The 27850-nt window shown below is 44.3% G+C and overlaps 2 long non-coding RNA genes across 4 annotated transcripts; both read left to right on the forward strand.

The window, feature by feature from the left end:
• Positions 1 to 206: 206 nt before the first annotated feature.
• On the forward strand, positions 207 to 20393 carry LOC147347966 (uncharacterized). 3 transcript variants are annotated; one of them, XR_015150866.1, is made up of 4 exons: positions 207 to 333; positions 5122 to 5199; positions 12348 to 12457; positions 19349 to 20393. It is a non-coding gene; the product is annotated as an uncharacterized LOC147347966 (long non-coding RNA). The 3 variants fall into 3 exon arrangements; XR_015150865.1 differs by lacking the exon at positions 207 to 333 and adding an exon at positions 4055 to 4184; XR_015150867.1 differs by lacking the exons at positions 12348 to 12457; positions 19349 to 20393 and adding an exon at positions 5630 to 5964.
• A 3070-nt stretch (positions 20394 to 23463) lies between these two features.
• LOC147347967 (uncharacterized) lies at positions 23464 to 26488 on the forward strand. Its single transcript, XR_015150868.1, has 2 exons — positions 23464 to 23573; positions 26338 to 26488. It is a non-coding gene; the product is annotated as an uncharacterized LOC147347967 (long non-coding RNA).
• Positions 26489 to 27850: the final 1362 nt, after the last annotated feature.

Raw genomic sequence — 27850 nt, forward strand, 5'->3', positions numbered from 1 at the left:
TTAATAAAAAAATTTAAAACATCACAAGTTTAAACAAAACCCCAGAAGACTCTTGTAAAACGCAAGTTGAAATGGGTTTACCACGCCTGTCAGGAAATTCCCGGTTCCAGTGAACAATGACCCTCCTGTCCACCAGAGGTCACTCTTTGGAAATGAGTTTGCCCCAGGCAGTTGGCAGCCTTTAAAAAAAAAAAAAAAATAGCATTATTGTTCCAGTGGCTCTTTGGTCAAGTGTTGGGAAGGTCACGCTGTTCTTACGAGCTGAGCTGAGTTTGTGCTGCACAATTGTCCCGTATCTAGGTTTCATCCTGATGTTGCAACTCAAAACAGACTGTAAGTTGGTGTGTTTTACTTTTGACTCTTCAGTATCCGCTTAAACACCTGACTGGATTTTGTTGCTTCTGGATTTCTTTCCCTTCCCTGACATTGGGCTCCCACTTAGTCCGTCTTCATTAAATGTCTGATTTCTTCTCCATCTCATTCTGACATTGACATTCCAGCAAAAGCAGAAATACCTGCGTTTTTGTTCTCAGGAAAAACTCTAGGACTATCTTTGCGGAAATACTTCTGGAGGATGGACCTTCCGTGCTTTAGAGAAGTTTTAACAAGGAGGGTGGTACACAGTGAAGGGAAAAAAAAAAATCTCTTTGCATTCTAATCTTCCCCTTGGTTTGCTGCTTCATTATCTTTGGAGATTGTGTGATTTCCATTTAGAAGCTGTTTTATCAAGAAGTGAATAAAATTTAAGCTTCAAGACCCTTACTTGTACAAGTGCCTTCTACCTAAGTTTGTTTTCTTAAATTTGTATTCTTTTTTTTTTTTGGCCTCACTGCAAGGTTTGTGGGATTTTAGTTTCCCGACCAGGGATCGAACTTGGGTCCTTGGCAGCAAAAGTGTAGCACCCTAACCACTGGACCACCAGGGAAGTCTATGTATTCTTTTTATTTTTTTTTTTTAATTATTTACTTATTTATTTTTGGTTGTACTAGGTCTTCAGTGCTACTCAGGCTTCCTCTAGTGCTGGTGAGCCGGGACTCCTCTTCGTTGTGGTTCAAGGGTTCTCATTTTAATGGCTTCTCTTGGTGCAGAGCACAGCCTCTAGGCACACAGCCATCAGATACTTGTGGCTTGAGGGCTCAGTAGTTGTGGCGCATGGGCTTAGATGCTCCGTGGCATGTGGAATCGTCCTGGACCAGGGATCAAACCCGTGTCCCCTGAACTGCAGGCAGATCCTTACCCACTACACCACCTGGGAAGTCCCCTGTATTCTTTTTCTTAAACAGAAATCACCAAGTTCTAAAAGCTAGCCCCTGGGACTTCCCTTATGGTCCAGTGGTCAAGACTTCTCTTTCCAATGCAGGGGTACAAGTTCTATCCCTGGTCAGGTAGCTAGGATCTCACATGCCTGGTGGCCAAAAAAACCCAAAGCAAAACAGAAGTAATATTGTAACAGATTCAATAAAGACTTTTAAAATGGACCACATCAAAAAAAAAAAATCTTAAAAAAAATTAGCTTCTGGGCCCTTAAGTGGAGTCAACACCTCATTTCAAGACTTAACGTGTTTGGGTAGAGATTTAAGTTCTGGCTCTCCGCGTCTCTGGCCAAGTTACTTAATCTCTCCGGGGGTCCATTTCTTTGTCTGCAGATAGTGTCAAGTTTCTTGAGAAATCAAATCACATGTATAATTTGCTTCTCACAGTTCCCTGAACACATTAGGGAACTTCAAGAAGGAAAGAACCTGGGGAGAAAAAGAGAAATCGATACTTGGTTTCAATTGCTTGGGGCCTTCTGCCTGGAGTTGTCCAGGAGACAAGAAAACAAGAACGGTGCTGGGTGGAGCCCTTATGAGGTTGGAGTACCCCCGAGGGTGGTCTGTGAGGTGTGCAGAAAAGGGATTCAGGGACAAATAACCCCAAAATAAAACTGAGATGTCCAGGATAAGACCTGGACAGAATCCACGTTTCTTTCTTTCTTTTTTAATGTTTTGGCTCTGCGGCATGTGGGATCTTAGTTCCCTGACCAGGGATTGAGGCCATGTGCCCTAGATTGGAAGCACACAGTCTTCACCACTGGACCGCCAGGGGAGTCCGCCATGTTTCATTCTGTTTTCTTTCCATTGTGACCGGGATTCCTTGGCCATGAGCCAATTTTCCAGCCCCTGCAGACAGGGCTTGGCCTGTGACTGGCTTGGCCAAGGTAACAGCAGTAGTGATGGAGTGCCAGGTCCAAGCCACGTACGAATTGCCAGCTTAACCTTCCCCTGTACCTTTGCTCTCTTTCAAACATTTCTAGGAGACAACATGAATCATATTTTATTTTTTTGAAGGAACTTTTTATTTTCTTAATTTATTTTTAATTGAAGGACAATCACAGTATTGTGTTGGTTTCTGCCATACATCAACATATTTATTTTTAAAATAATTTTATTTATTCATTTATTTTTGGCAGTGCTGGGTCTTCGTTGCTGCACAGGCTTTTCTCTAGTTGCGGTGAGTGGGGGCTACTCTCTAATGCAGTGCATGGGCTTCTCATTGCGGTGGTGAATCATATTTTAAATATTGTATTACATATGGTAGCTCAAATTCATTTATTTTTAAGTGCTAATTTTCCATGATATGAATAAACCCCAATAAAGTTATCTGTTTCTCTATTGGTGGCATATAAGTTGTTGAAGGTTTTTACTAATATGGAAAATAATAGAAGAATATAGCCTGATGGGTTACAGTCTATAGGGTCACAGAGTCGGACATGCCTAAAGCGACTTAGCATGCACAGAGTGTCATCATACTAATTTTTGCAGTTCTTTTTCCAGCTCAGTGGGTCTGAATTGATATCTAGTTGATATATTAGTGTTTATTTCCTTGACTTCCAAAGTTGAACCTCCTTCCGTGTGTATATTGACCTTCTGATTCCCTGTTACGTAAATTGTCTGTGCATATCCTCTGTTTTCCTGTTGTTGTTTGCCTTTTTTTTAAAAAAATAGACTTGCTCCTGTAAGTCTTTATATCATCTTTGTATTTATATTCTATATAGAATATATCTATATAATGAAGATTGTATGTGAAGAAAATAATATGTCATATATAATAATATACTTTTTGTATGTTTGGTTGCTTATATGCACTGCAGAGATCTTTCAGTAATTTCTTGACAGCTTTAGAGAGAGTTCACATATCATCATACAACTCACCCATTTAAAGTGTATAAATCAATGGTTTTTTAGTAGTCAATTGTAGAATATTTCACAAATATTTAGAATATTTTCATGACCTCATAAAGAAACTCCATGCCCGTCAACTAGCTCTCCTTTGCCCCATCCCTCCAGCCCTAAGCCACCACTCATTTTGTTTTCTGTCTTTATAAATATGCCAATTTTGAGCATTTCATGTAAATAGAATATTTAATATGTGGCCTTTTGTGACTGACTTCTTTTGCTAGCATTTTTTTTTTTTTTTTTGCTGCACTGTGTGGCTTTGGGATCCTAGTTCCTGACCAGGGATGGAACCTGTGCCCTGGGCTGTGAAGGCATGAAGTCCTAACCACTGGACCACCAGGGAATTCCCAGCATAATATTTTCAAGGGTTATCCATGTAGTATGTATCAAGATTTTGTTCCTTTTTATAGCCAAATAACATTCCAGTGTAAAGATATACCACATTTTGTTTACTGATTCATCAGTTGAAGTCATGTTTACTGAAAAATGCAACTGATATGGAAAATTGTTCTGATTTCTGCCCAGTCTGATCTGATTGCTTACCCCCGTCTTCTCCCACACATGGTAAGAAAAGTGGTTTTGCCCAGAATGTTGCAAAGGTTTATCCCTAGCTCTGAATTGTACTTTATTGATGAGAAGTTTTAGTTCAATGCCCATAATTGACGAGGTAGCTGTAGAGACCCTTGGCATCCTATGTGTAGCCCGGGGTTCACAGCGTCCCCATCTCTGAAGCTCATTAGACATGCAGGCTTTCAGTGAGGTGTATGCCCACTGAAGTTAGAAAACCACGGTTCTCCGCTATTTCTTTCTTTCTTTTTAATAACTATTTATTTGGCTGTGCCGGATTTTACTTGTGGTGCCTGGGATCTTCTATCTTCCTTGCAGCATGTGGCATCTAGTTCCCAGGCCAGGGATTGAGCCCAGGCCCCCTGCATTAGAATCATGGAGTCTTAGCCACTGGACCAGGAGGTAAGTCCCTCTACACCACTGTTTCTCTCCCTGCGTCCATACTAAAACCACCTTGGAAGGCTTTTCAAACATTGATTTTGTGTGTGTGTGTGTGTGTGTGTAATAAAGTTTTATTAAAGTATAAAGGAGATAGAGAAAGCTTCTGACATAGGCATCAGAAGGGGGCAGAAAGAGTACCCCCTTGCTAGTGTTAGCAATGAAGTTATATACTCTCCAATGAATCCAAAGAATGTCTGGAGGTTGTAAAGACCTCACCAGACCTACTCCCATAATTTACATTTTAAGATAACAGAATTAGCCAGAAGGTTTAATCCAGAGACTGTCCTCAGGCAGGACACATTATTGTTATATAATCCTTGCAAAGACCAGGTCTACTCCCATAATTTACATTTTAAGGTAACGGAATTAGCCAGAAGGTTTAATCTTGAGACTGTCCTCAGGCAGCATACATTATTGTTATATAATCCTAAGGAATGTAGAGAAGGAAAAAAAAAGTTTGTCCTTCCTTCCTCCTTGAGAATTCCAGACCCCTCTCTCCTTGGGGACCCCTAGACTCCTTATCAACCTGCCTAGGAAATGACTCTCTCATCCCCCCCCCCCACTTTTCTTTTAGGAGAATTATGTTGCCTAGGGAAAAGGGGCGTCGTTCTGGTTCCATAACTGCTTGGGAGCTGACAAGGGGCATTGTCCCTAAATTGGTGAGGCAGCATATTCTCCTAATCCTCATATTGAGGATATCTGATCCAGGGGTCAAACATTGATTTTGAGAGATTCAGAGTCACTGGTCTCCAGCACGTCCGAGACTCCCGGGGTGATTCTGGTGACTGCCAGCCTGTGAAGCCCTGATACAGATGTCTTTTAAAAGCAATCTCAACTTTTTTCTATAAACTACTTTAATTGAGGAACATTTGTTCTACTTATCTTTTTTCTTTTTAAGGTTTATGGCTGTGCCGGATCTTCTTTGCTGTGCCCCGGATTTTTCGGCTTGCGGTGCGCAGGGGCTACTCTGCTTGCGGTGAGCAGGCTTCTTATTGCAGTGGCTTCTCTTGTTGGCAGAGCGTGAGCACACGTGCTTCAGGAGTTATGGCACACGGGCTTAGTTGCTCCTCGGCTTGTGGGATCTTCTGGGACCAGGGATGGAACCCGTGTTCTCTGCATGGGCAGGCGGATTCTTAACCGCTGACGCACCACGGAAGTCCCTGTTCTACACACCATAAGGGTTTGCAGTTCTGTTTACCAAGACCACCTGGACAGCTCTCAGGGAGGGACTTGCGTGTCCATTTTCTAAGGGATTGGAGTGAGATGGCCAGTTTCACCTGCTCTCTGAGGTCTCATCTTAGTGGGTTTCAAAGCTCTGCTGACAAAGATGGTCTGTGTTTCTAAGAAAACAGAGGACGGGACTTCGCTGGCCGTCCAGTGGTTAAGAATCCGCGCTTCCACTGCAGGGGGCGCTGTTTCCATCCCAGTTTGAAGAACGAAGTACCTGCCTGCAGCACGATGCAGCCAAAAAAAAGAGAGAGAGAGAGAGAGAAAACACAGCTGAAGCCCCTGTGCTGGGTGTGCTGCCAAGGATGTGCTGGTTTTTCTTGGTCCATTTTCAGCATCCAGTGTCCAAACTCTCTCTACAAGGAACTGCTATTGCTTGAAGCAGTATTTACCCCAGACTGATTGCTGTCCTGCTCCTGCCACCAGATTAAAGACAACAGGAACAAACATCTTGGGTAGATACCAGGATTTGTCTCTTTTAAAAATAAATCCAATTCTGATCTTTGCTAAGGAAGCTCTGGCAGCAGCAAGCTGTCACATCTATTTCCCTGCCTTCTTCTCTCTGTGATTTCCTTCCATGCCCAGGCTTCCTGTGCGCCCTGCTTATGTGCCCCGTCATATTGTTATGATCTCATGGCTACGGTGACCGAGTAGCTCACGGATCCAGGCAGGCGGTACAGCTCTACTTTACATGTCCGTAAAAGGTTTCACCCCCTTCCAGGGTGTAGTCTACATCTCCTTGTCACTTGCAATCCTGCCCTACATCTGTCTCGGATAGTGTCACAGCTGCACCCCAGTGCTGGTGCTGGGGCCACTTTTCTGAGTTAAAGGAAACAGGAGGGAAGGGGGAAGGAAGATAATTCTGTCCTGTGCATCCTGCCATTATCCAACTCACAGATGTGTGTGTGAGGTCCTCTTATTTTTTTTATTGAAGTAGTTGATTTATAATGCGTTAATTCTGCTGTATGGCAAAGTCACTCAGTTTTATATTAATGTGTGTGTGTGTGTGTGTGTGTGTGTGTGTGCTTAGTCACTCAGTCGTGTCCAACTCTTTGCAAGCCCCAGGGACTGTAGCCCCCCAGGCTCCTCTGTCCCTGGGGATTCTCCCGGCAAGAATACTAGAGTGGGTTGCCATGCTCTCCTCCAGAGGATCTTCTAAACCCAGGGATCAAACCTAGGTCTCCCACACTGCAGGTGGATTTTTTACTGTCTGAGCCACCAGGGAAGCCCACCACCACCACACAGCTACACACACACACACACACATATTTTTTTTTTCCTGTGTTTTTTTTTTTTTTGGCTATACCGTGTGGCGTAGGGAATCTTAATTCCCTGACCAAGTCCCCTGCATTGGAAGTGAGGAATCTTAAGCACTGGACCAGCAGGGAAGTCATATATACACATTCTTTTTGAAAATGCTCTTTTCTGAGAACTCCCTGGTGGACAAGTGGCTAAGCCTTTGCCCTTCCAGTTCCGGGGGCATGGGCTCGATCCCAGGTTGGGGAACTAAGATCCTGCATGGCTCAGGGTGCAGCCAGAAAACAAAAAGCAACACATTCTTTCCCATATGGTTTATCACAGTATACTGAATATAGTTCCCCGTGCTATACAGTAGGGCCTTGTTGCTTGTCTTTTCTATATAGAAAAGCTTACATCTGCTAACGCCAACCTCGCCACTCCATCCCTCCCTCAACCCCCTCCCTCTTGGCAACCGCCATTCCGTTCTCAGTCCATGAGACTGTTTCTGTTCCATAGATGAGTGTCCTATTTTAGATTCTACATGTCCATGTATCAAGAGGGCTTCCCTGGGGGCTCAGTGGTAAAGAATCCGTCTGTCAATGCAGAAGATGCGGGTTCAATCCCTGGGTTAGGAAGATTCCTTGGAGAAGGAAATGGCGTCCCACGCCAGTATTCTTGTCTGGGAAATCCCATGGACAGACGGAGCCTGGTGGATTACAGTTCATGGATCAAACACGACTTAGTGACTCAACAACAACGTAAGTGGTATCATGTGAAATTTGTCTTTCTCTTTCTGACTTGCTTCACTTAGTGGTATCATCTCTGTGTTTATGCATGTTGCTGCAAATGGTATTATTTTGTTCTTTTTTTGGTTGAGTTCAATGTAGGTACCACAACTTATATATGTACCACCACTTGGGCAAGGTCCTTCCCCCTGAAAATATTTATTTGTTTGCCTGTGCCAGGTCTTAGTTGTGGCCTGAGAAATCCTCACTGTGACATGTGGGATCTTAGTTCCCTGACCAGGGATCAAACCCAGGTCCCCTGTGTTGGGAGCTCAGAGCCTTAACCACTGTTCCTCCAGGCAAGTCCTGTGGGAGGTCCTTTTAACTTTCTGTTACATTATTTGCAGCCACCTGAGAGCTTGGGCTGCTTTGACTTATTGGAAGGCGTGGCCATGCAAGAATCAAAGGCCCCAGCTCCCTGAAATATACACCCAGCAGGGCACTCATGGGTATCAGATTGCTTCTTGGGTTCTCTCCAGGGGTGACTGAGTTGCTAAGCTGCTAACTTGACCTGCTTCTCTCATACTGCACCAAGGAACCCTGCTTTGTTTTTCAGGCAGCCAGTGCTAAATCTCTTGTGTTGGTGACACTTTGCTAGTTACAGCTCTGCGATGCTCCCTATTACTTAAAACAGACTCCTTGGAGGGTCTTCATGCAGTCGGGAGTTCCCAAACCTGGGCAATTCAAAATATGAGTCTGCTTTTCAGAGAGGACAGACCTTGCCTGACCCAGATTTCTTTTCTTTTTTTTTTTTTTCCTTTTGGCTGCATCGTGTGGCATGTGGGATCTAGTTCCCCGCCCAGGGATTGAACTCATGTCGTCTGCAGTGGAAACTTGGAGTTTTAACCACTGGACCACCAGGGAAGTCCCTGACCCAGCATTTCAAAGCTCTTTCAACGGAGCCAGTTCTGTTTCAACAGAAGCCAGGATCGCTTGCTCAGCGGCTCACACTGGGGCCGGCTGTGGGCGATTACTCCTGTTTTTGATCTTTGCAGAAGACGTTTGCTTAATTTGCTGGTACACTGCTTCTCTGATCACATGACAAGTATGTGCTTGTGGGTGTGCGTCCTTTGTAAATAACAAGTTGTTCTTTTCTTTCAGCCGGGGCTTGCTTACTCCCCTACCCAGCCCTTTTAATGTGTTTAAACTGGTTTGTTGTAAATTAGGGCTCTGATAAATAATTCAGTAAGCTGAGCCCGAGTCCCTGCCTCCCAGAGGAGGGGGGCGTGTGCACAGCCCCCCACAACTTCTGAGCCACCTCTGAGGTCCTTTGCAAAGTCCTGGCCCTGCTCTTCTGACAGGGATTTGATGTGAACATCTTTCACTTGCTCCTACCTGCAGGAGGGCCTATGTTCTTGGCGGTTCAGATAGCTGTTTTCTTCGTTGCTTTCTGGTAGAAAACCTTCTGAAACAACAGCATGGAGTGTGTGTGTGCGTGAGACAGACAGAGAGACAGAGAGAGGATATGAAGCAATGTCCATGAACTGATTTCATTGGATCGTTCTGCCTAAGTTCCTAGATCTGTCTCTTCCCTCCCCCCACACCATGCCAGGTCTCATTTTTCTTGATTCTTTCCCTCATCCACCCACCTTAACTGACCTTAAAACACAACATTATATGTAATTCCACCTTAATTGAACTTAAGAACTTAATTGAAGTTCTCGTGTGTTCTGTTATTAAATGGCAGCAGATTAAAATGAATTCTTTTTTTCCTTAAAGAAAAGGGTGGTAATTTAAATGCGTTCTTATCATATTTTAGTGTCAAATTTCCATCATCCAGTATGATTCCACTTTTGTTTTAAATGAATTTTTTTTGCGGTATAGCTGCTTTCCAGTGCTGTGTTAGTTTCTGCTGTACAGCAGAGTGAATCAGCTATACTTAGATCCCCTCTTTTCTGGATTTCCTTCCCATTTAGGTCACCACAGAGCACTGAGTAGAGTTCCCTGTGCTGTGCACTAGGTTCTCATTAGTTATCTATTTTATGCATATTATCAATAGTATATATATTAATATGTCAATCTCCATCACCCAATTCATCCCACCCTCATCCCACTTTTTTCATTTTACATTAAATCAAGAGCATTACCCCAGAGTATTATATATTCTTAGCAAAAGTATTTGACTGTAAGTTGATGATCTTTAAGTGCTTGTTTCTTTCTAATTTTAGGATGTACAGCTTAATGATAGCCATTGTTGAATTGCAAGTACTAGAATTACAGGATTTAAAGTGTATATTTTAGAAGTGAGCAGTCACGTAGGTGGGCCCAGCTTACTGCCCACCCAACTGGCATTGAACAATATCTCAGCAAAATACTTTGCCCAATTAATAGCTGAAAATGGTACCTTGATATTTTACTGTGCATCTCATTGATTCTGGGTGAATTGAAGACTCAGAAAGCAGCAGTAAGAAAAGAAGTTTACCTGCAAGAAATACGAGACACCCAAAAGGACCTGCTATTCAAATAAAAAGCACAACAGGTCATTAAAGCCAAGCACTGCAAAATTACCAAGGTGACTGAATTTATAGTTGGGATGTTCAGGACCCAAACCCAGCAATTTACAGGGTTATCATTTCTAGGAGCTTGTGGCCAGACTTCAGACAGCAGCACTGCAGAAGTCAGGGATAGAGTTGTTCACATTAAGTAGTCAGCACCTTATAGGCAACGCTCAGGAGTCCATTGATTTGAGGGGCTGAATTTGACAGGCCTGAAGGTGTGTTTTTCCTTAAGCCTGAGGCTTCATGGAAGCACGATGTCGGCTTTGCTTCCACAAGGCTTTTCATGTGTAGAAAGGATAGTGTATTTCTCTTTTGTAAATGTATGTTGTGTCTTTTGCCCTGTTTGATATTATTGGGGTTTAGCTATTGTTCACTGCACTTCCTGGATTTTACTTGCTGTATATTTAAAACGCATTGTGGCGTATTGCCAAAAATTGTTTTCTGCGTCACTTGACTTTTGATATGTTTGTTTGTGGTGTTTTTAAATCATGGCAACAGATATGTTTTATGTAGACAAGTCCACTGACTGTTTCCTTTATTATTTCTGCGTTGGTATCATGCTTAGGAAGTACCCAGCTGTTTCCCAGCTCGCTCATGCTCTCTCTTTTTCCGGTCTGTTTTTTCGCTGGGTCATGTGGCCTTTGGGATATTGGTTCCCCAACCAAAGATCAATCCTGTGTCCACTGCAGCGAAAGCACAGAGTCCTAACCACTGGACCACAGAGGGAAGAGCCTCTTTTTTCCCCTTTAATTGAAGTGTGGTTGATTTACAGTGTTGTGTTCATCCTAGCTCTTTTAATATTGCTTACAGGCAATCTATGAAATGGGAGAACATGTTTACAAATCATTTCTATAACAAGGGGTCAAGGGAGTTGCCCGGTGGTGCGATGGTAAGGACTCAGCGCTTTCATTGCCAAGGCCAGGGTTCAATCCCTAGTGGGTGAATTAAGATCCTACAAGCTAGTGAAAATTAAAGCTAGCAGTGTGGCCAAAAATCAATAAATAAAATTAAAATAATAATAATAATGATAAGGGGTAAACATACAGAATTTTTTTAAAACTCCTACATCTCAATGATGAAAGACTAAACATCACAGTTAAAAAGTGGGCAAAGGGCTTGAACAGACATTTCTCCAAAGGAGATAAGCACATGAAGAGAACATGAATAGATGCTTAATGTCACTAGTCATTAGAGAAATACAAATCAAAATTCCAGTGAGATACAACTTCCCATTCATTATCCCGTGGATATCTGAAAAATAAGAATTGGTGAGAATGTGCAGAAATTGGAAACTTTGTGCTCTGCTGCTGGGAATGAAAACGTGGTACAGTTGATATGGAAAATAATAGCAGGGGTTCCTCTGAAAACTAAACAAGAATTACCATATGATCCTGCAATTCCACTTCAGGGAGTTGAAAGCAGATACGTGTACACCCAGATTCATAGCAACATTATTTATAATAGCCAAAAGGTGAGAGCAACCCAAGTGGCTATCAATGGATGAATGACTAGAAGAAGTTCTGTATATACATGCAGTGGAATATTACTGAACCTAAAAAGGAAGGAAATTCTGCTATTTGCAACAACATGGATGAAACTTGACATTATGCTAAGTAAAAGAATCCAGACGCGAAAGGACAAATACTGTATAATTCCACTTGTATGAGGTACACCTCAAGTAATCCAGTTCATAGACAGAAAGTAGAAGGGTGATTTCCAGGGCTGAGGGGAGAAGGAAATGGGAAGTTGTTATTTAGTGGATGTGGGGTTCAGGTTTGCAAGATTAAAAAGTTCTGGAGATGTATGGTGGTAGTGATTGCACAACGATGTGAATATACTTAATGCCACTTAGAAGTGGTTTAAACGGTTTTATGTGTATTTTAGGGCTTCCCTGGTGGCTCAACTGATAAAGAATCCGCCTGCAATCCGGGAGACCTGGGTTTGATCCCTGGATTGGGAAGATCCCCTGGAGAAGGGAAAGGCTACCCACTCCAGTATTATGGCCTGGAGAATTCCATGGACTGTATAGTCCATGGGGTTGCAACAAGTCAGACATGACTTTCAAGTATATTTTACAACTTTAAAAAAATATGTTGCTTACATTTTCTTTTGCCGACTGCCAACTCATTGGAAAAGATCCTGATGTTGGGAAAGATTGAAGGCAAGCAGAGAAGAGGGCAGCAGAGGATGAGATGGTTAGATAGCATCAGTGACTCAATGGATATGAACTTGAGCCAACTCCGGGAGCTAGTGGAGGACAGGGAAGCCTGGAGTCCTGCAGTCCACGGGGTCACAAAGAGCTGAACTTGGCAATGGAACAGCAACAACAACAACGATTTTCTTTTAATACTTTATATTGTGTTGTGTTCTTTTAGGAACCACTCTGATTTGTGAAAAGTATCAGCAATTCCTATCCACAGTGCAAGCTTCACCTGTCGGTGGTAGGAGGTGGGTGGTTGGAGGCCTGATAAAAACTAAACCAAAGGTGAGTTAGGGTCAGTGACAGACCCCGGGAGGGGGTTGGTGTGCCCACCACATTCTGAGAAAAGGATTACAGATTTTCTTGGACTACCTGTTTCAATTTTGTTGTGTAACAGACTACCCCAGATTTTGTGGCTTAAGAACAGCCTTTTTATTGCATCACATAGATGCTGTGGGTCAGGAACGTGGCCAGGGCTCAAACTGAGCAATTCTTGTGATGTTGATTGAGACTGCTCCGTACTGCTAGCCGCTGGCTGGGCTTGACTGGGGTATCCAGTATGGCGCCTTAGTGTGGGGGTGCCTGGAAGGCTGGGCTCAGCTGGGACTGTCGGTTGGAGAGCCTACGCATGACCTGTTCAGATGGTGGTCTTAGGGCAGTCAGATTTCTTAGCTGGTGGCTCAGGGCTCCCTGAGAGAAGGTCCCTGGAGATGAGGATGGACTCTCCGTGGCTTTTCTGACCTAGCCTTGGAAGTCACATATATTGTGTTGCGTCTTGGTGGTTAGAACGTAAAGTCACCCCTAGATTCAAGGGGACAGAAATTACCTGCTGCCTTTCCATGGGGAAGTGGTGAGATCACATTGAGGAGAGCATTGTGGGCTGGAGACACTGTTGTAGCCATCTTTAGAAAATACAATATCTCCTCCTACTAAGGAGAAGAGGATTTACTATAAAAGCCAGCAGAGGGACTTCCTTGGTGATCCAGTTGTTAAGACTGAGTATCCAGGGCAAGGGGCAAGGGTTCGATCCCTGGTCGGGGAACTAAGATCCCTCATGCTGTGTGATGTGGCCAAAAAAAATTTTTTTAATAAATTTGGAAAAAAAAAAAAGAAACAACACAAAAAACAGAGTTAGGAAAACCCTGGAAAGGAAGCCGAGCAGAACCAGCAATCGCTAGTCTGTGACCTCGTACTTGGCTCCCTCTGTGCTTAGTTTTTCTTGATCCTCCTCAATTTCCTTTGACCTCTGCTCTCATCCCAGCCACCCCCGCCCCACACCCTCTCACCTGTGATCTACTACAGCCTCTCCTGCCTTGCTCAAGCTTCCCCCAGAGTGTCTTAGTTCAGCTTCCTGAGAGAGCCTGACCGACTCATCTGTTATTTCCCGGCAGCCCTTGGCCCAGTCGTGGGAGGGCCTGTGGGGGAGGAGCAGAGCAGGTGTCAGATGGCACAGCCTCTGGCTTTCACACCTGGCTGCACACCTAAATCCCCTGTTCAGCTCTTTAAAAAGTCCTCTTAGCCTGGGTCCCACACACAGATGTCCTGATTTCACACGTTTGGGATTAGAGACTAAGCAGGGGTCTTTTTTAGAAAACCGGGTACCCATGCTGCTTCTTCCACACTCAGGGGGAGCTATGACACCCTGGGAATGACCAGCAGGTCTGGACAGCAAGCTGGCCCCAGGGCGTATCATTTACCAGACGGGGGAAAGAAAAACAGGCTTTTCTGGTTTGAGGCTTTGATGTGTATTGTTGCTTGTTTGTTTGTTTGTTTCACAAATAAAATCTCAAAGAATTTGTGAGCTAGAATGGAACTTAGTGACAACCTAACACATTCGTTTACAGATACGGAATAGGGAAACCCCCATTTCAGGGTTTGTCTAGAAACGTCCAAGCTTAGCACTGAGAGACCTACCATGGAAATCCCTCAGTCGAAGACAAACCCTCTGTGGAAACCCACTAGCAATTCCTCCCCTTCCCCCTGCTCCCAGCTTCTGGCAACCACTTGTATCTACCTTCCATGTCTGTGTGTGCATGATCAGCTGCTTCAGCTGTGTCCATCTCTTTGAAACCCCCTGGACTGTAGCCCGCCAGGCTCCTCTGTCCATGGGATTCTCTAGGCAGGAATAATGGAGTGGGTAACCATGCCCTCCTCCAGCAGATCTTCCCCACCCAGGGATCAAACCTGTATCTCTTATGTCTCCTGCATTGGGTTCTTTACTGCTAATGCCACCTGGGCAGCCCTCCAAGTCTGTGGATATGCCCAGTCTAAAATAGTCCATATAAGTGGAGTGGTACCATGTGTAGCCTTTTATATCTGGCTTATTTCATTTAGCATAATTGTTTTTAAGGTTTATTCATAGTGTAGCAGGTATCAGTGCTTTATTGCTTTCTGTGGCTGGATAATATTCCCTTGTATGGATATACCACATTCATCAGCTGATGGACATTTGGATTGTTTCCACTCTTTGTCTATTCTGAGTAATGCTCCTATGAACTCTCGTGTACAGCTTCTTGTGTGGACATAGGTTTTTTAATCTTCTTGGCTATACACCTTGGAGTGAAGTTGCGGGGCGTATGGAACTTTTATGTTTAACATTTTGAGGAACTGCCATGCTGTTTTTCACAGTAACTGTATCATTTTAAGTGCCCACCAGTAGAATACAAAGTTTCCAAGTCCCGCACGTCCTTGCCAGCAATTGTTATTTTCTGCTTTTTGATTACAGACATCCTAGTGGACGTGAGGTAGTATCTCACTGTGGTTTTGATTTGCATTTCCCTGATGACTAATGATGTTGAGCGTTTTTTCATGTGCTTATTGGCCATTTGTATATCTCCTAGAGAAATTGGTATTCAGATCCTTTGCTCATTTTAATTTTATTTTTATTTTTTAAAATATGTGTTTATTTGGCTGCACCAGGTCTTATTTGTGGCACATAGGGTCTTCAGTTGCGGCATGCAGGATCTAGTTCCCTGACCGGGGATCAAACTCAGGCTCCATGCGGGAGCATGGAGTCTTAGCCACTGGATCCCCAGGGATGCCCCTCTTTCTGACTTAAATCACTCTGTATGACAATCTCTAGGTCCATCCATGTGTCTGCAAATGATACAGTTTCATTCCTTTTCCATCATGGTTTACTATAGGATGTTTATTATAGTTACCTGTGCTTTACAGTGGGGCTTCTCAGGTAGACGCTAGTGGTAAAGAACCCGTCTGCCAATGCGGGAGACATAAGACATTCGGCTTTGATCCCTGGGGTGGGAAGACCTCATGGAGGAGGGCATGGTAACCCACCCCGGTATTCTTGCCTGCAGAATCCCACGGACAGAGGAGCCTGGAGGGCTACAGTCCATAGGGTTGCAAAGAGTCAGACACGACTGGAGCAACTTAGCACACATGCTGTACAGGAGGACCTTTTTGTTTATATATTCGTATTTAATAGTTTGTATCTGCTAATCCCAAACTTCTAAGTTATCCCTCCCCACCCCCTTCCCCCTTTGGTAACCGTAAGTTTGTTTTCTAAGTCTGCTTCTGTTTTATAAATTAGTTCACGTGTATCAATTTTTAGATTCTACCTAAAAGTGATATCATATGTTTCTCTTTCTCTGTCTGACTTATTTCACTTAGTATGATCATCTGTAGATAAATATATATATACACACACAAACAGATACACGGACATAAACATACACATCACAGACACACACACAGATACGCAGTCACACACACAAGCGTACACAGACACACACAGGCATACACAGACATACACACAGGTATACACAGACACACACAGGCATACACAGACATACACACAGGTACACAGACACACACTCAGAGTTACACAAACATACACATAGATACACCAGACACACAGAGAGACATACACGCGGACAGACATGTACACATACACACACACAGCACACACACTCCAGACCAAGGGCATGGCCTGGGTCAGCAGAAGCAGAAACCCTCTCTTTCCCTGTCTCCCCTCACTGACCCTTTACCCTCACAAATCTGAGGCTGATGGGTTCCCAGGCCCCTTGATGTGCCTCTGACCTCTGCTCTGTGAGGCTCCTCTAAGGCGCCGGGGGAGCGCGTCAGTAGGGGGAGGGGAGACCCTAGCTCTCAGGCTCACCCAGAAGCTCTGCGGTGGTGGCCGCCCGCTCCATTGTCTGCGATGACGTCATGTCACTCCACAGGGCTTGCTTTCCTGTTGATACCTGCAGCCCTCAACAATGAGCACGAAAATAGACTCTTCCTGAGTCGCCCAGGCCTTCAAAGGGGCCAGCAAAATGGTTTAGCAGATGCCTTGGTTGACATTAGACATGTTTTAAAGTTGCTCTTTTTGGCACGGGGGAATGAAGGTGAATTGGGCATAGCAGCATCAGGGGGAGCCGCAGTGGCAGAGGGCTTGACGGCGGGCAGCATTCCTGACCAGACAGCGGGCGGCACTCCCACCCACTGTTCTGAGTCTGCTTAACTTGGCGACAGAGCTGAGGCTGAGGTGTAGGATGACCTGGATAAGGATCTTCAGATACCCAGAGGGCAGTGCTGGGAAGGTGAGGGAAGACTGTGCACCTTATTCCAGAGCCCGGTCCTGCACTACCCCCGGGCAGGGGAGAGGCAGGCTGGGGGTTGCTGTGATCACCTTCTCACAGGGATGGCTGGCTGGCGATGGTTGCTGGGATTCTGCAGTCCCCCATGGCACAGCTCCAGCCTCACCTGGCAGCTTTGAGAGGACCCCTCTACCCAGGGAAGAATTTTGTTTCCCCTAAAGTGATGTTTCTTAGGTTTCCTCAAATACGGAAAAAGATGAAGAAGAAAACAAAAAACGTTCCTAATCCACTACCTAGGAAACTGGCACAGGTGAAAAATTATTGGAAAGTGTTTAAAGTTATTTTTGAATGAATGAATGAATGAATTTATTTAATTTTGGTTGCAGTGGGTCTTCATTGCTGTGCATGGGCTGTCTCTAGTTGCAGCGAGCGGAGGCTACTCTCCAGCTGCACTGTGCAGGCTTCTCTTGCTGCAGAGCATGGGCTCTTGGCTCACGGGTTCAGCAGTTGCGGCTCTCAGTCTCCAGAGCGCAGGCTTAGTTACCCTGAGGCCTGTGGAATCTTCCCGGATCAGGGATCAAACCTGTGATCCCTGCACTGGCAAGCCAATTCCTATCCACTGCGCCACCAGGGAAGTCCTAAATTTATTTCTGTTTATTTTTTGGCTGTACCATGGGGCATGTGGGATCTTAGTTCCCTGGCTAGGGACCAAACCTGTGTGCCCTGCAGTGGAAGGGCAGATTCTTAACCACTGGACGGCCGGGTAAGTCCCTTGAAAAGCATTTAAAAACGGGGGTGTTTTTGTTTTATTTTGGCCGTACTGCACCTCTTATGGGATCTTAGTTCCCCGGCCAGGGATGGAACCCAGGCCCTCATCAGTGTAGAGTCCTAACCACTGGACAACCAGGGAAATCTCAAAACTATTATTTTAAATTCTACCTGTTCTAGTTTATGTTGGAAGTGGAAGTGGAAATGGAGGCTTGTGATTTTCAGCTGGAGCCAGGTGGTGGAAGGTCTTGATAATCCCTGCATCTCGATTTTACTCAGATGAGCTCAAGTGGTTTTTTGTACTTTGAGGGGCAAAGTTGGCATCCAAAAGCTGAGGTGTTCAACCAAAGAAGCTGTTTTGAGAAACACTTGTGAGTTGCTCTCAGCCCTCAGGATCAGATTGCTTGAAACATTGCACCTCTTCAGGGCAGAAACTTCCAGAAGGAAATGAATCTCATTTATTGCCAAACCTGTTGGGTTTGTGTAAATCTCCACAACTTCCACCCAAACCTGTTGTATTATCCGAATTGGACCTATAAAGTAATACAAATCCTCTCTTGGGGTTGTAACCAGAGAGCCTGTTCATTAGGGCCCTGGTTGCATTCCTTGTCATCCCACGGGGGAGGGGGAGAGCCTTTAGGAGCAAGCCCTGTAGTGGACAGTTATGGACCTGTCTGCTCAGGAAAGCATTCCTCCCCTTTGCTGGTTCTGTGGCTTGTCCCATCCTGCCTCTGGTCCCATGCCTGAAAAGTGAAAGTGTTAGTCCCTTAGTCGTGTCTGACTCTTTGTGACCCCATGGACTGCAGCCCGCCAGGCTCCTCTGTCCATGGGATTCTCCAGGTAAGAATACTGGAATGGGTAACTATTCCCTTCTCCAGGGGATCTTCCCAACCCAGGGATTGAACCTGGGTCTCCTGCATTGTAGGGAGATTTCTTACCATCTGAGCTACCAGGGAAGCAAGCCCATGTTGTTTCAGATCTCATCCTGTAGGCCACAGTCATTGGCAGGTCTCTGACCCCAAATAAGCCAATCACATTATTCAATCTCTCCCTGCTATAATTGGTACCAAGATCCACCCCAAACTGGGCCAGAGGCAAGAGTGTACCCCTCTCAGATGATGGAACTGAAGATGAGAGCCTGAGCATCGCGGATGGCCACGCCCTCCATGCCTGGGAGAAATTCACTGCACAGTGAAGACAGTGCCGGGTGTGGCAAATCGTGTTTCCAGAAGGTGGCCATGGTCATATGTGTCATGCGACACGCTTTTCCAGAGCCTGGCCACGCCCCATCAAGAGGAGGAGTTTATGGACTTCCCCATGGTCCACTGGTTCAGGATCCATCTGCCAATGCAGGGGACACGAGTTCCATCCCTGGTCAGGGAACTGAGATCCCACAAGCTTCAAGGTGCCCCCAAAAAAGAAAAAAAAAGTTTATAGCTATCTCCAACCCTTGAAACAGGGTGAGCCTTTGTCACTGCCTTCCCTGATGGAGGAGGGTGGAGGGGTGCCCTCTGACCCTGAGGCCAGCTCATAGGAGGCAACACACAACACAGCTCCCCCCAGCACCCCCTCTTGGGCTTGCCCTCAGAATCCAGCTCTCAGGCTGTGAGGAGCCACACGGAGAGACCTGTCCCTGGGGCCCTCGGCCCGGCTGATGGAACCAGCTTGCAGCATGTTGCCGTGCCTTAGAAGCAGAGTTCCAGCCCTTTGCTGAGGCCGCCAGTTGGACATCACATAGAGCAGAAAGGAGCCTTCTTTTCTCTGCCAGACTCTATCTCATGCAGATTCACGAGTATAATAAGGGACTGTTGTTGTTTTATTTTTAATCTTTTTTTTTCTGTTTTTTTGACAGCACCCCACGACATTCGGGATCTTAGTTCCCCAACGCAGGGTAGAACCCCTGCCCCCTGCAGTGGGATGCAGTGTCTTAACCACTGGACCGCCAGGGAAGTCCTGCTGTTATTGTTTCAATCTACTCATTTTTGAGGTGGTTTGCTTTGTAACCGTACACAGTAGTCATGTATGGATGTGAGAGTTGGACTGTGAAGAAAGCTGAGCACCGAAGAATTGATGCTTTTGAACTGTGGTGTTGGAGAAGACTCCTGAGAGTCCCTTGGACTGCAAGGAGATCCAGCCAGTCCATTCTGAAGGAGATCAGCCCTGGGATTTCTTTGGAAGGAATGATGCTAAAGCTGAAACTCCAGTACTTTGGCCACCTCATGCGAAGAGTTGATTCATTGGAAAAGACTCTGATGCTGGGAGGGATTGGGGGCAGGAGGAGAAGGGGACAACAGAGGATGAGATGGCTGAATGGCATCACCGACTCAATGGATATGAGTTTGAGTTAACTCCGGGAGTTGGTGATGGACAGGGAGGCCTGGCGTGCTGCGATTCATGGGGTCGCAAAGAGTCGGACACGACTGAGCGACTGAACTGAACTGAACAGCTGTTATACTCGGGAACATGGAGAGTCACAGCAGATTTTTCTTTTTATTGAAGTATAGTTAATGTACAGTACTGTTTAGTTTCAAGTACACAGCAAACGGATTCAGTTATCCATATGTATGTGTGTATGTATATTTTCTGTCACAGGTTCCTACAAGATGTTGAGTAGCATTCCCTGTGCTGTACAATAGGACCTTGCTGTTTACCTGTTTTGTATTTAGTATAGTATGTGTATCCGTTAATCCCGAACTCCTAGTCACAGTGGTTTTTGAGTGCTTAGTTCCAACATCTCTGAAGTCTACCAGCACCTTCTTGAAATAATGAAAGCCTTGCAAAATCCCCTTTTATCTGAGATCATTGGGTTTCTGTCACTTGCTATCAACAGAATCCTGGTTAACACTGGTGGTCATGATTAAGAAAGGGTTCTGCTGAAGTAAGAAAATTTCCTGACACCTGCGGGTCCTGGTACATTCCCCACGATACTAACCTCTAGACAACTGGATTTCAAGATGAATAAAACTGCCCCCTAACCCACCCACCATCACCTTAAAAAAAATCTATAGTTATAGTTGCAAACTTTAATCTTGCCACATTAGACCACTTTTTAAAAAATCAACATCTATCTATTTTTACTATTATCTTGTACAAAAGAAGATATTTGAACATTAAACATGTCAGAAGAGAATTCCCTGGCAGTCCAATGGTTAGGATTCTGTGCTCTCACTGCCAAGGGCCTGGGTTCAGTCCGTGGTTGGGGAACTAAGATCTCACAGGTCCAGCGGCTCCTCCCCACCTCCTACACCCCAGAATGAAGGAAAGACATCACCCCAGAGTAGAGTCTTTTAAACTGAATATATTTGGGGACTTCCCTGGTGGTTCAGTGGTTAAGACACTGTGCTTCCACTGCAAGGGGCAGGGGTTTCATCCCTGGTCAGGGAACTAAGATACTACATGCTTCAAGGTATGGCCAAAAATTGAGAAAAAAAGCTTTTTTTTAATGAATATAATTGGCATCAAGCAAAATTTACCACATTGACTTTTTTTGTTTTTTAGATGTATTTATTTATAAATGAAGGATAATTGCTTTACAATGTTGTGTTGGTTTCTGCCACACTGACGTTTTTTTTCTCCTTTCATTATGGTACAGTGAAAAGTTTATCATCGCCAGGATTTGGACATTGGTAGCTGGATATTGGAAAATTTTCTGGGTTTTGCAGGCAGAAGGGAGCAGAGTTGAGGACAGATAGCACAGTCTATTCAACTAACTTTAACAAACTAACTTTAAAGAACTAAGTTTAACATACCCTGGGATGGTGGATAAAGAGGTGACTGGCTGGGCATGGCTGAGCCCTTCCTAGCAGCGTTTTGTCCAGAACTGGCCTTCTCCGCAGAGATCTAGATGTCAATGAGGACCTGGATTCACGAAGCCACACTGGATATAATGGTTGGTATGTGGATTTGAGAACCAGAAGAGGGCCAGGTTTCAATCTCAGTGTTATCACTTTTTTTTTTTTTTTTAATTAATAGCTCGGACAACTTCTTAGTTTCCCTGACTGTAAAGTAGGAATGTTTTAGGTTGGATTTCTCATAAATAGACCCAAAGAGTAGGATTCATGTGAAAGTTATGTATTCGTAAGTGTTTCCGGAAGAAACCCACAGGGGTAGTAGGTCCCGGGACCTGGTCCTGTGGCGTCAGGGCCTCAGGGATTAAGGGCTCCTGGGGAAGGTCTGTACACTCCCAGGCAGAGGACAGGCCACCAAGGGAATTAGCCTAGGGAGCTTGTGTGCCGGGAAGTGGTCAGGAAATCCAGGGGATGTAAAAGGGGGACAGCACCAACTAGGGGATAATATTCGTACTTAGCACCTCATTTAGTTGTTGTGCTTGGCTCTTAGTCACTTGGTAATTTAAAAATAAGAAAGACAAGGCAGAGAAGAGGAAGAAGAAGAGGAGGGGGAGGGGAGACGGAAGTAGGGAGGAGGGGAGGAGGAGGAAGAGGAGGAGGGGAGAACGAAGGGGGAGGACGGGGAGCAGGCAGTCTAGGGAGTGCTGATGTCCTGTGTAGCTGTCATTCTTAAAAGGAAGAAGCAGAACTGGCCAGGCTCAGACTTTTTATCTTTTTTTTTTTTAACCTTTTGGCCACATCTCATGGCACTCAGGATCATAGGTCCCTGACCAGCGGTTGAACCTTTACCCCTGCAGTGGAAGTGTAGAGTCTTAACCACTGGACCATCAAGAAAGTCCCTCAAACTCATGTCTTAACTCTTCATGACCAAAGTACAAAGCCAAGGGTAACCCATGCGGGCTAAATCAGGCCTCCTCTCCTTGAGTCTTTTTTTTCTTCCATGTTTAAAGGTCACGCTCCATTTACAGTTATTACAAATATTGGCTATATTCCTCGTGTTGTACAATACATCCTTGAGCCTAACTTAAACCCAAGGTTTGTATGTCCTGCTCCCCAACTCCTATATTACCCCTCCCGCCGCTGCTAACCATGTTTGTTCTCTGTATCTGTGACTCTGCTTCTTTTTTGTTACATCCACTAGGTTGTTGTATTTTTTAGATTCCACATGTAAGTGATATCACACAGTATTTGTCTTTCTGCATCTGACTTACTTCACTTAGTACGATCATCTCTAGTTTCATCCATGTTGCTGCAAATGGCAAAATCTTGTTCTTTTTTATGGCTGAGTAGTATTCCATTGGAGAAGGCAATGGCACCCCACTCCAGTACTTTTGCCTAGAAAATCCCATGGACGGAGGAGCCTGGTAGGCTGCAGTCCATGGGGTCGCTAGAGTCGAACACGACTGAGCGAGTTCACTTTCACTTTTCATTTTCATGCATTGGAGAAGGAAATGGCAACCCACTCCAGTGTTCTTGCCTGGAGAATCCCAGGGACGGGGAAGCCTGGTGGGCTGCTGTCTATGGGGTCGCACAGAGTCGGACACGACTGAAGCGACTTAGCAGCAGCAGCAGCAGTATTCCATTGTTGGCGAAGGGCATGGTAACCCACTCCAGTATTCTTGCCTGGAGAATTCCATGGACAGAGGAGCCTGGCAGGCTGCAGTCCATGGGGTCGCAAAGAGTCGGACATGACTGAGCAACTAACACACACACAGTATTCCATTGTACCACTGTATGTTCTTTTGAATCTTAAAGAGAACGTTCCTTCCACCTGTAGGTGGAGGCTGTGTAGCCCTATCCAAATTCCCTTTCCTGGCTGGCACCCCCGTTCTCTAGCTGCAGTTGAGTTTTGGCTCAGAGATGCCTGCCCCCCTGCATGAGAAGGTGGGTGACCCCCACAAGCCATGAACAGGCTGATATAGTTTAAATAAACAAGCCCAGCTCCCCTGCCCCAGGTGGATGCTGCTGCTCCAGGGTTCCTGTGAGCAGGCTGAGGCTGGACTTTGGCTGAACTCTCATCTTCATGGGCCTTCAGTCCCTGGCCCTATCCTGCCTCCCTTCATCTCTTACAGGTTTTTCCTGAGATAACAACCTCAATAAATCACATGCACAGGACATCCTCAGCTCCGGCTCTGCTTTTAGGGAAGTCAGTCAAAGATAAATGGTTTAGGAGGAAGAGGTGTCAGAAGAACCAAGTCTTAGAGCCCTTTGCTCGCTGGATGATCTTAGGTTAAAATACTTAATTTTTCTGGGTCCTGGTTTCTTTTTTTTAAAATGTTGTCAAAGTATAGTTGATTTGTAATGTTGTGTTTAGTTTTTTTCTGTGCAGCAGAGTGACTGTACAGAAAATATATCTTTTCATATTCTTTTTCATTATGGCTTGTCACGGGGCATTGAATATAGTTCCTGCTGTACAGTAGGACCTTGTTGATTATCTATCCTGTATACAAGAGTTTGCCTCTGCTAAGCTCAGACTCTCAAGCCTGCCCTGCCCTACCCCTGTCCACCTTGGCAACCACGTCTGTTCTCTATATCTGTGTGTCTGTTTTTGTTTTGTAGGTATGTCATTTTGTATTATATTTTAGATTCCACATATAAGTGACATTATATAATATTTGTCTTTATCTGACTTACTTCCCTTAAAATGATCATCTTTAGGTTCATCCGTGTTGCTGCAAATGGCATTATTTTATTTATGGCCGAGTAATATTCTACTGTGTATATGTACCACACCTCTATCTATTCGTCTGTCGATGGACACTTAGGTTGCTTCTGTGTCTTGGCTATTGTAAATAGTACTGCTAAGAACACAGGGGTGCATGTATCTCTTTGAATTATAGTCTTGTCTGAATATATGCCCAGGAGTGGTATTGCTGAATAAAATGGTAGTTATAGTTGTAGTTTTTTGAGGAACCTTCATACTGTTCTCCATAGTGGCTGCTCCAACTTACATTCTAACCAACAGTATAGGGAGGGCTCCCTTTACTCCGCACCCTCTCCAGCATTTCTTGTTTGTAGACTTTTTAATGATGTGGGCCCTAGCTACTTTCTGTGTTCATTCATTTTTTCATTCATTCATTAATGTACATTGGGCTAATCGTGTGACCTACATTCAAGACGGTTAAGAAATTACAATGAATTATAATTCATTGCAACTATAATATGAATGCCCAATACAGACTGTAAGGCTTGAAAAGGTCAGGCTTACTTTAGGGGTGTACTCCTACCACCCACCACCATTATAGCACTTAACACCATACACTCTAAGATTCACATCCCACAAGGGAGAGAGGAGTATATTTTCCTCCACCCTAGAAACGACTATATTTCTTCAAATCTGAAATTCTGTGAAATGTAAGATACATTATTATCGTATATACAATTGAGAAAGAAAATAAAAGTCCTGTCAATGAAACTAGGAGACACTGACTCCTTACCACTTGGTATTTTTTATTTTGTATTGATTGATAGAGCTGTTTTCAGTTCAGTTCAGTTCAGTTGCTCACTCATGTCCAACTCTTTGAGACCTCATGGATGCGGCGTGCCAGGCCTCCCTGTCCATCACCAACTCCCGGAGTTTACTCAAACTCATGTCCATTGAGTCGGTGATGCCATCCAACCATCTCATCCTCTGTCGTCCCCTTCTCCTCCTGCCTTCAATCTTTCCCAGCATCAGGGTCTTTTTAAATGCCTCAGTTTTTCACATCAAGTGGCCAAAGGATTGGAGCTTCAGCTTCAGCATCAGTCCTTCCAATGAATATTCAGGATTGATTTCCTTTAGGATTGACTGGTTGGATCTCCTTGCAGTCCAAGGGACTCTCAAGAGTCTTCTCCAACACCACAGTTCAAAAGCATCAATTCTTCAGTGCTCAGCTTTCTTTATAGTCCAGCTCTCACACCCATACATGACTACTGGAAAAACCATAGCCTTGACTATACGGACCTTTGTTGGCAAAGTAATGTCTCTGCTTTTTAATATGCTGTCTAGGTTGGTCATAACTTTTCTTCCAAGAGCTGTTTTAGACATATTTTATTTCCATCATTTATTTTGAAAATTTTCAACCATACAATTAGTTTTTGTATGTGGTATGAAGTAGGGGATGGGATTCATTTTTGTTTTCTTATAGATATCCATTGTTTCAACACCATTTGTTGAAAAAGATGTTCTTTTCTTTCTGGATTTCTTTGGCCTTTTTAATAAACTTATTTAGACATAGATTTTATCATATATCCCTCTTGCATTTATGTAGGAAAATATATTTATTGATTCATGCATATATATCATGTGCATATATGATACATATTACACATATATACATACCACGTATGTAGATAAAACATATATATGAGTAATAAAATTTACATTTGTAGTCTTATTCTTCAGAGAAGGCAATGGCACCCCACTCCAGTACTCTTGCCTGGAAAATTTCATGGGCGGAGGAGCCTGGTAGGCTGCAGTCCATGGGGTCGCTAAGAGTCAGACAGGACTGAGCAACTCACTTTCACTTTTTACTTTCAGGCATTGGAGAAGGAAATGGCAACCCACTCCAGTGTTCTTGCCTGGAGAATCCCAGGGACAGGGGAGCCTGGTGGGTTGCCATCTATGGGGTCGCACAGAGTCGGACACGACTGAAGCAACTTAGCAGCAGCAACAGCAGCAGTCTTATTCTTCTGAACCACTTTTCAGTCCATCTACAATCTTTGTGTGAATGTTTTTCCACATATTACTCTCTAAGACATGAAGAATATCATATATTCAGGATCTCTTTAGAAAGCACTCCACTTTTATCTCTAGAATTTTTTTTCCAGTGACCTCACACCCATTTTGCAAGTTTTGATTTTGGTGCTTTCTAGATCCCTAGGTTGGGAAGAACCCCTGGAGAAGTATTCTTGCCTGGCGAATTCCATAGACAGAGGAGCCTGGTGGGCTACAGTTGGTGTGGTCACAAAGAGTCAGACACAACTAAGCAACTAATACTTTCACTTTTTTCAGATTCTACCAGAAGAGTCAATGGAAAAGTTTGTGAATTAAAAAAAAAAAGATTAATCCAGCATCGTGTATCCAGTGCCCAGGCCTGTTCCTGCCTACCAGATGATCATCAGTATTTCTTGAACAAATAAATTGATTTTTTTTAATCTTAAAATCTCCTTTGACCTGCTGTGTTCTCCCATTCAGTAGTTCTGGCATTTAAAAATATACTGTCATTATGTTTTCCAAGCCCCAAACCATCTGCTTACTAACTATAAAACTGTACTTGGGAATACCCACCTTACCTTATTATTTGTGTTCTTGGATTTTCCTAAAGGCACCCTCAAGAATGAAGGAAAAGATGCCCCAAATGTAGGTGTTTCCAAAGTAAATTTAAACGGTGCTTTTGAGGAACTAATGCCCAATGTGGCCTGGGAGGCAGGCTTTTCTGTTAATAGCTAAAATGTTGGTGCAGTAAGTTCTGTGATTGTGTATGCCGTTTACTTCCATTTGAAGCCGTTCCAAAGTGTACTTGATGCATTTAAATAGTACTTTAAAGAAAAATACATTTCCAGTCTCATAACCACTAAGGATAAAATGTATTTGTTCCATCAGTATCCTTTGTTACTTTAAATTCGACTTATTTTTTTTTAATTTTTGGCCACACCTTGAGGCATATAGGACCTTAGTTCCCTGACCAGGGATTGAATCCTCACCCCCTGCATTGGAAAGCGGAGTCTTAACCACTGGACTGCAGGGGAAGTCCTCAGCTTATTTAAACATGATATTTAAACCAATACATTGTCCATCAAAGCCCTTGAAATATTCTGTGTTGACATCTATCTAGGACAGTGACTTGATGTCGGGTTACATATAATAGTGATGGTGGCTACTAGGTCCTTCTACTGTATAGATACCTTGTAGAATAATGTTATTTGAATATAAAAAATCCAATTGGCCTCATCATATTTATGGCAGGATTTCCCCCAAAATACGTGGTGTTTCAAAAAGAAATCATCTAGTCAATTTCCTGGTTTGGATAGTACACGATAGTTATGTCAGATATACCTTTGAGGGGCAGCTTGGTGAAGAGTACCTGGTACTTCTGTACTGCTTTTTAAATTATTTATTTACTTTTGGCTGTGCTGGGTCTTCACTGCCGTGCAGGCTGTCTCTAGCTGCGGTGAACGGGGGCTGCTCTCTACTTGCGGTGCGTGGACTTCTCACTGCAGCGGCTTCTCTTGTGGAGCGCGGGCTCTAGAGCACAGGCTTACAGGTTTAATCGCTCTGAGGCATGTGGGATCATTCCAAACCAGGGATTGAACTCGTGTCCGTGCTGGCAGGCAGATTCTTAACCACTGGACCACCAAGGGAGTTCCTCTCGCTCCTATTTTTGCAACTTCTTTTGAGACTTTTCTTAGTTCAGGTGGCTTGTGTATAGCAGAAATTTATTTCTTACAGCTCGGGAGGCTGGAACTCTGAAATCAGAGGGCTGGCATGATCTGGGTCTGTGAGAGGCCTCCCTTGGGTTGTATCC

The sequence above is a fragment of the Bos grunniens genome, chromosome 22, assembly GCF_055505025.1.
Source record: "Bos grunniens cultivar Pamir isolate PY7600 chromosome 22, Bosgru_T2T1.0, whole genome shotgun sequence".
Lineage (NCBI taxonomy): Eukaryota > Metazoa > Chordata > Mammalia > Artiodactyla > Bovidae > Bos > Bos grunniens.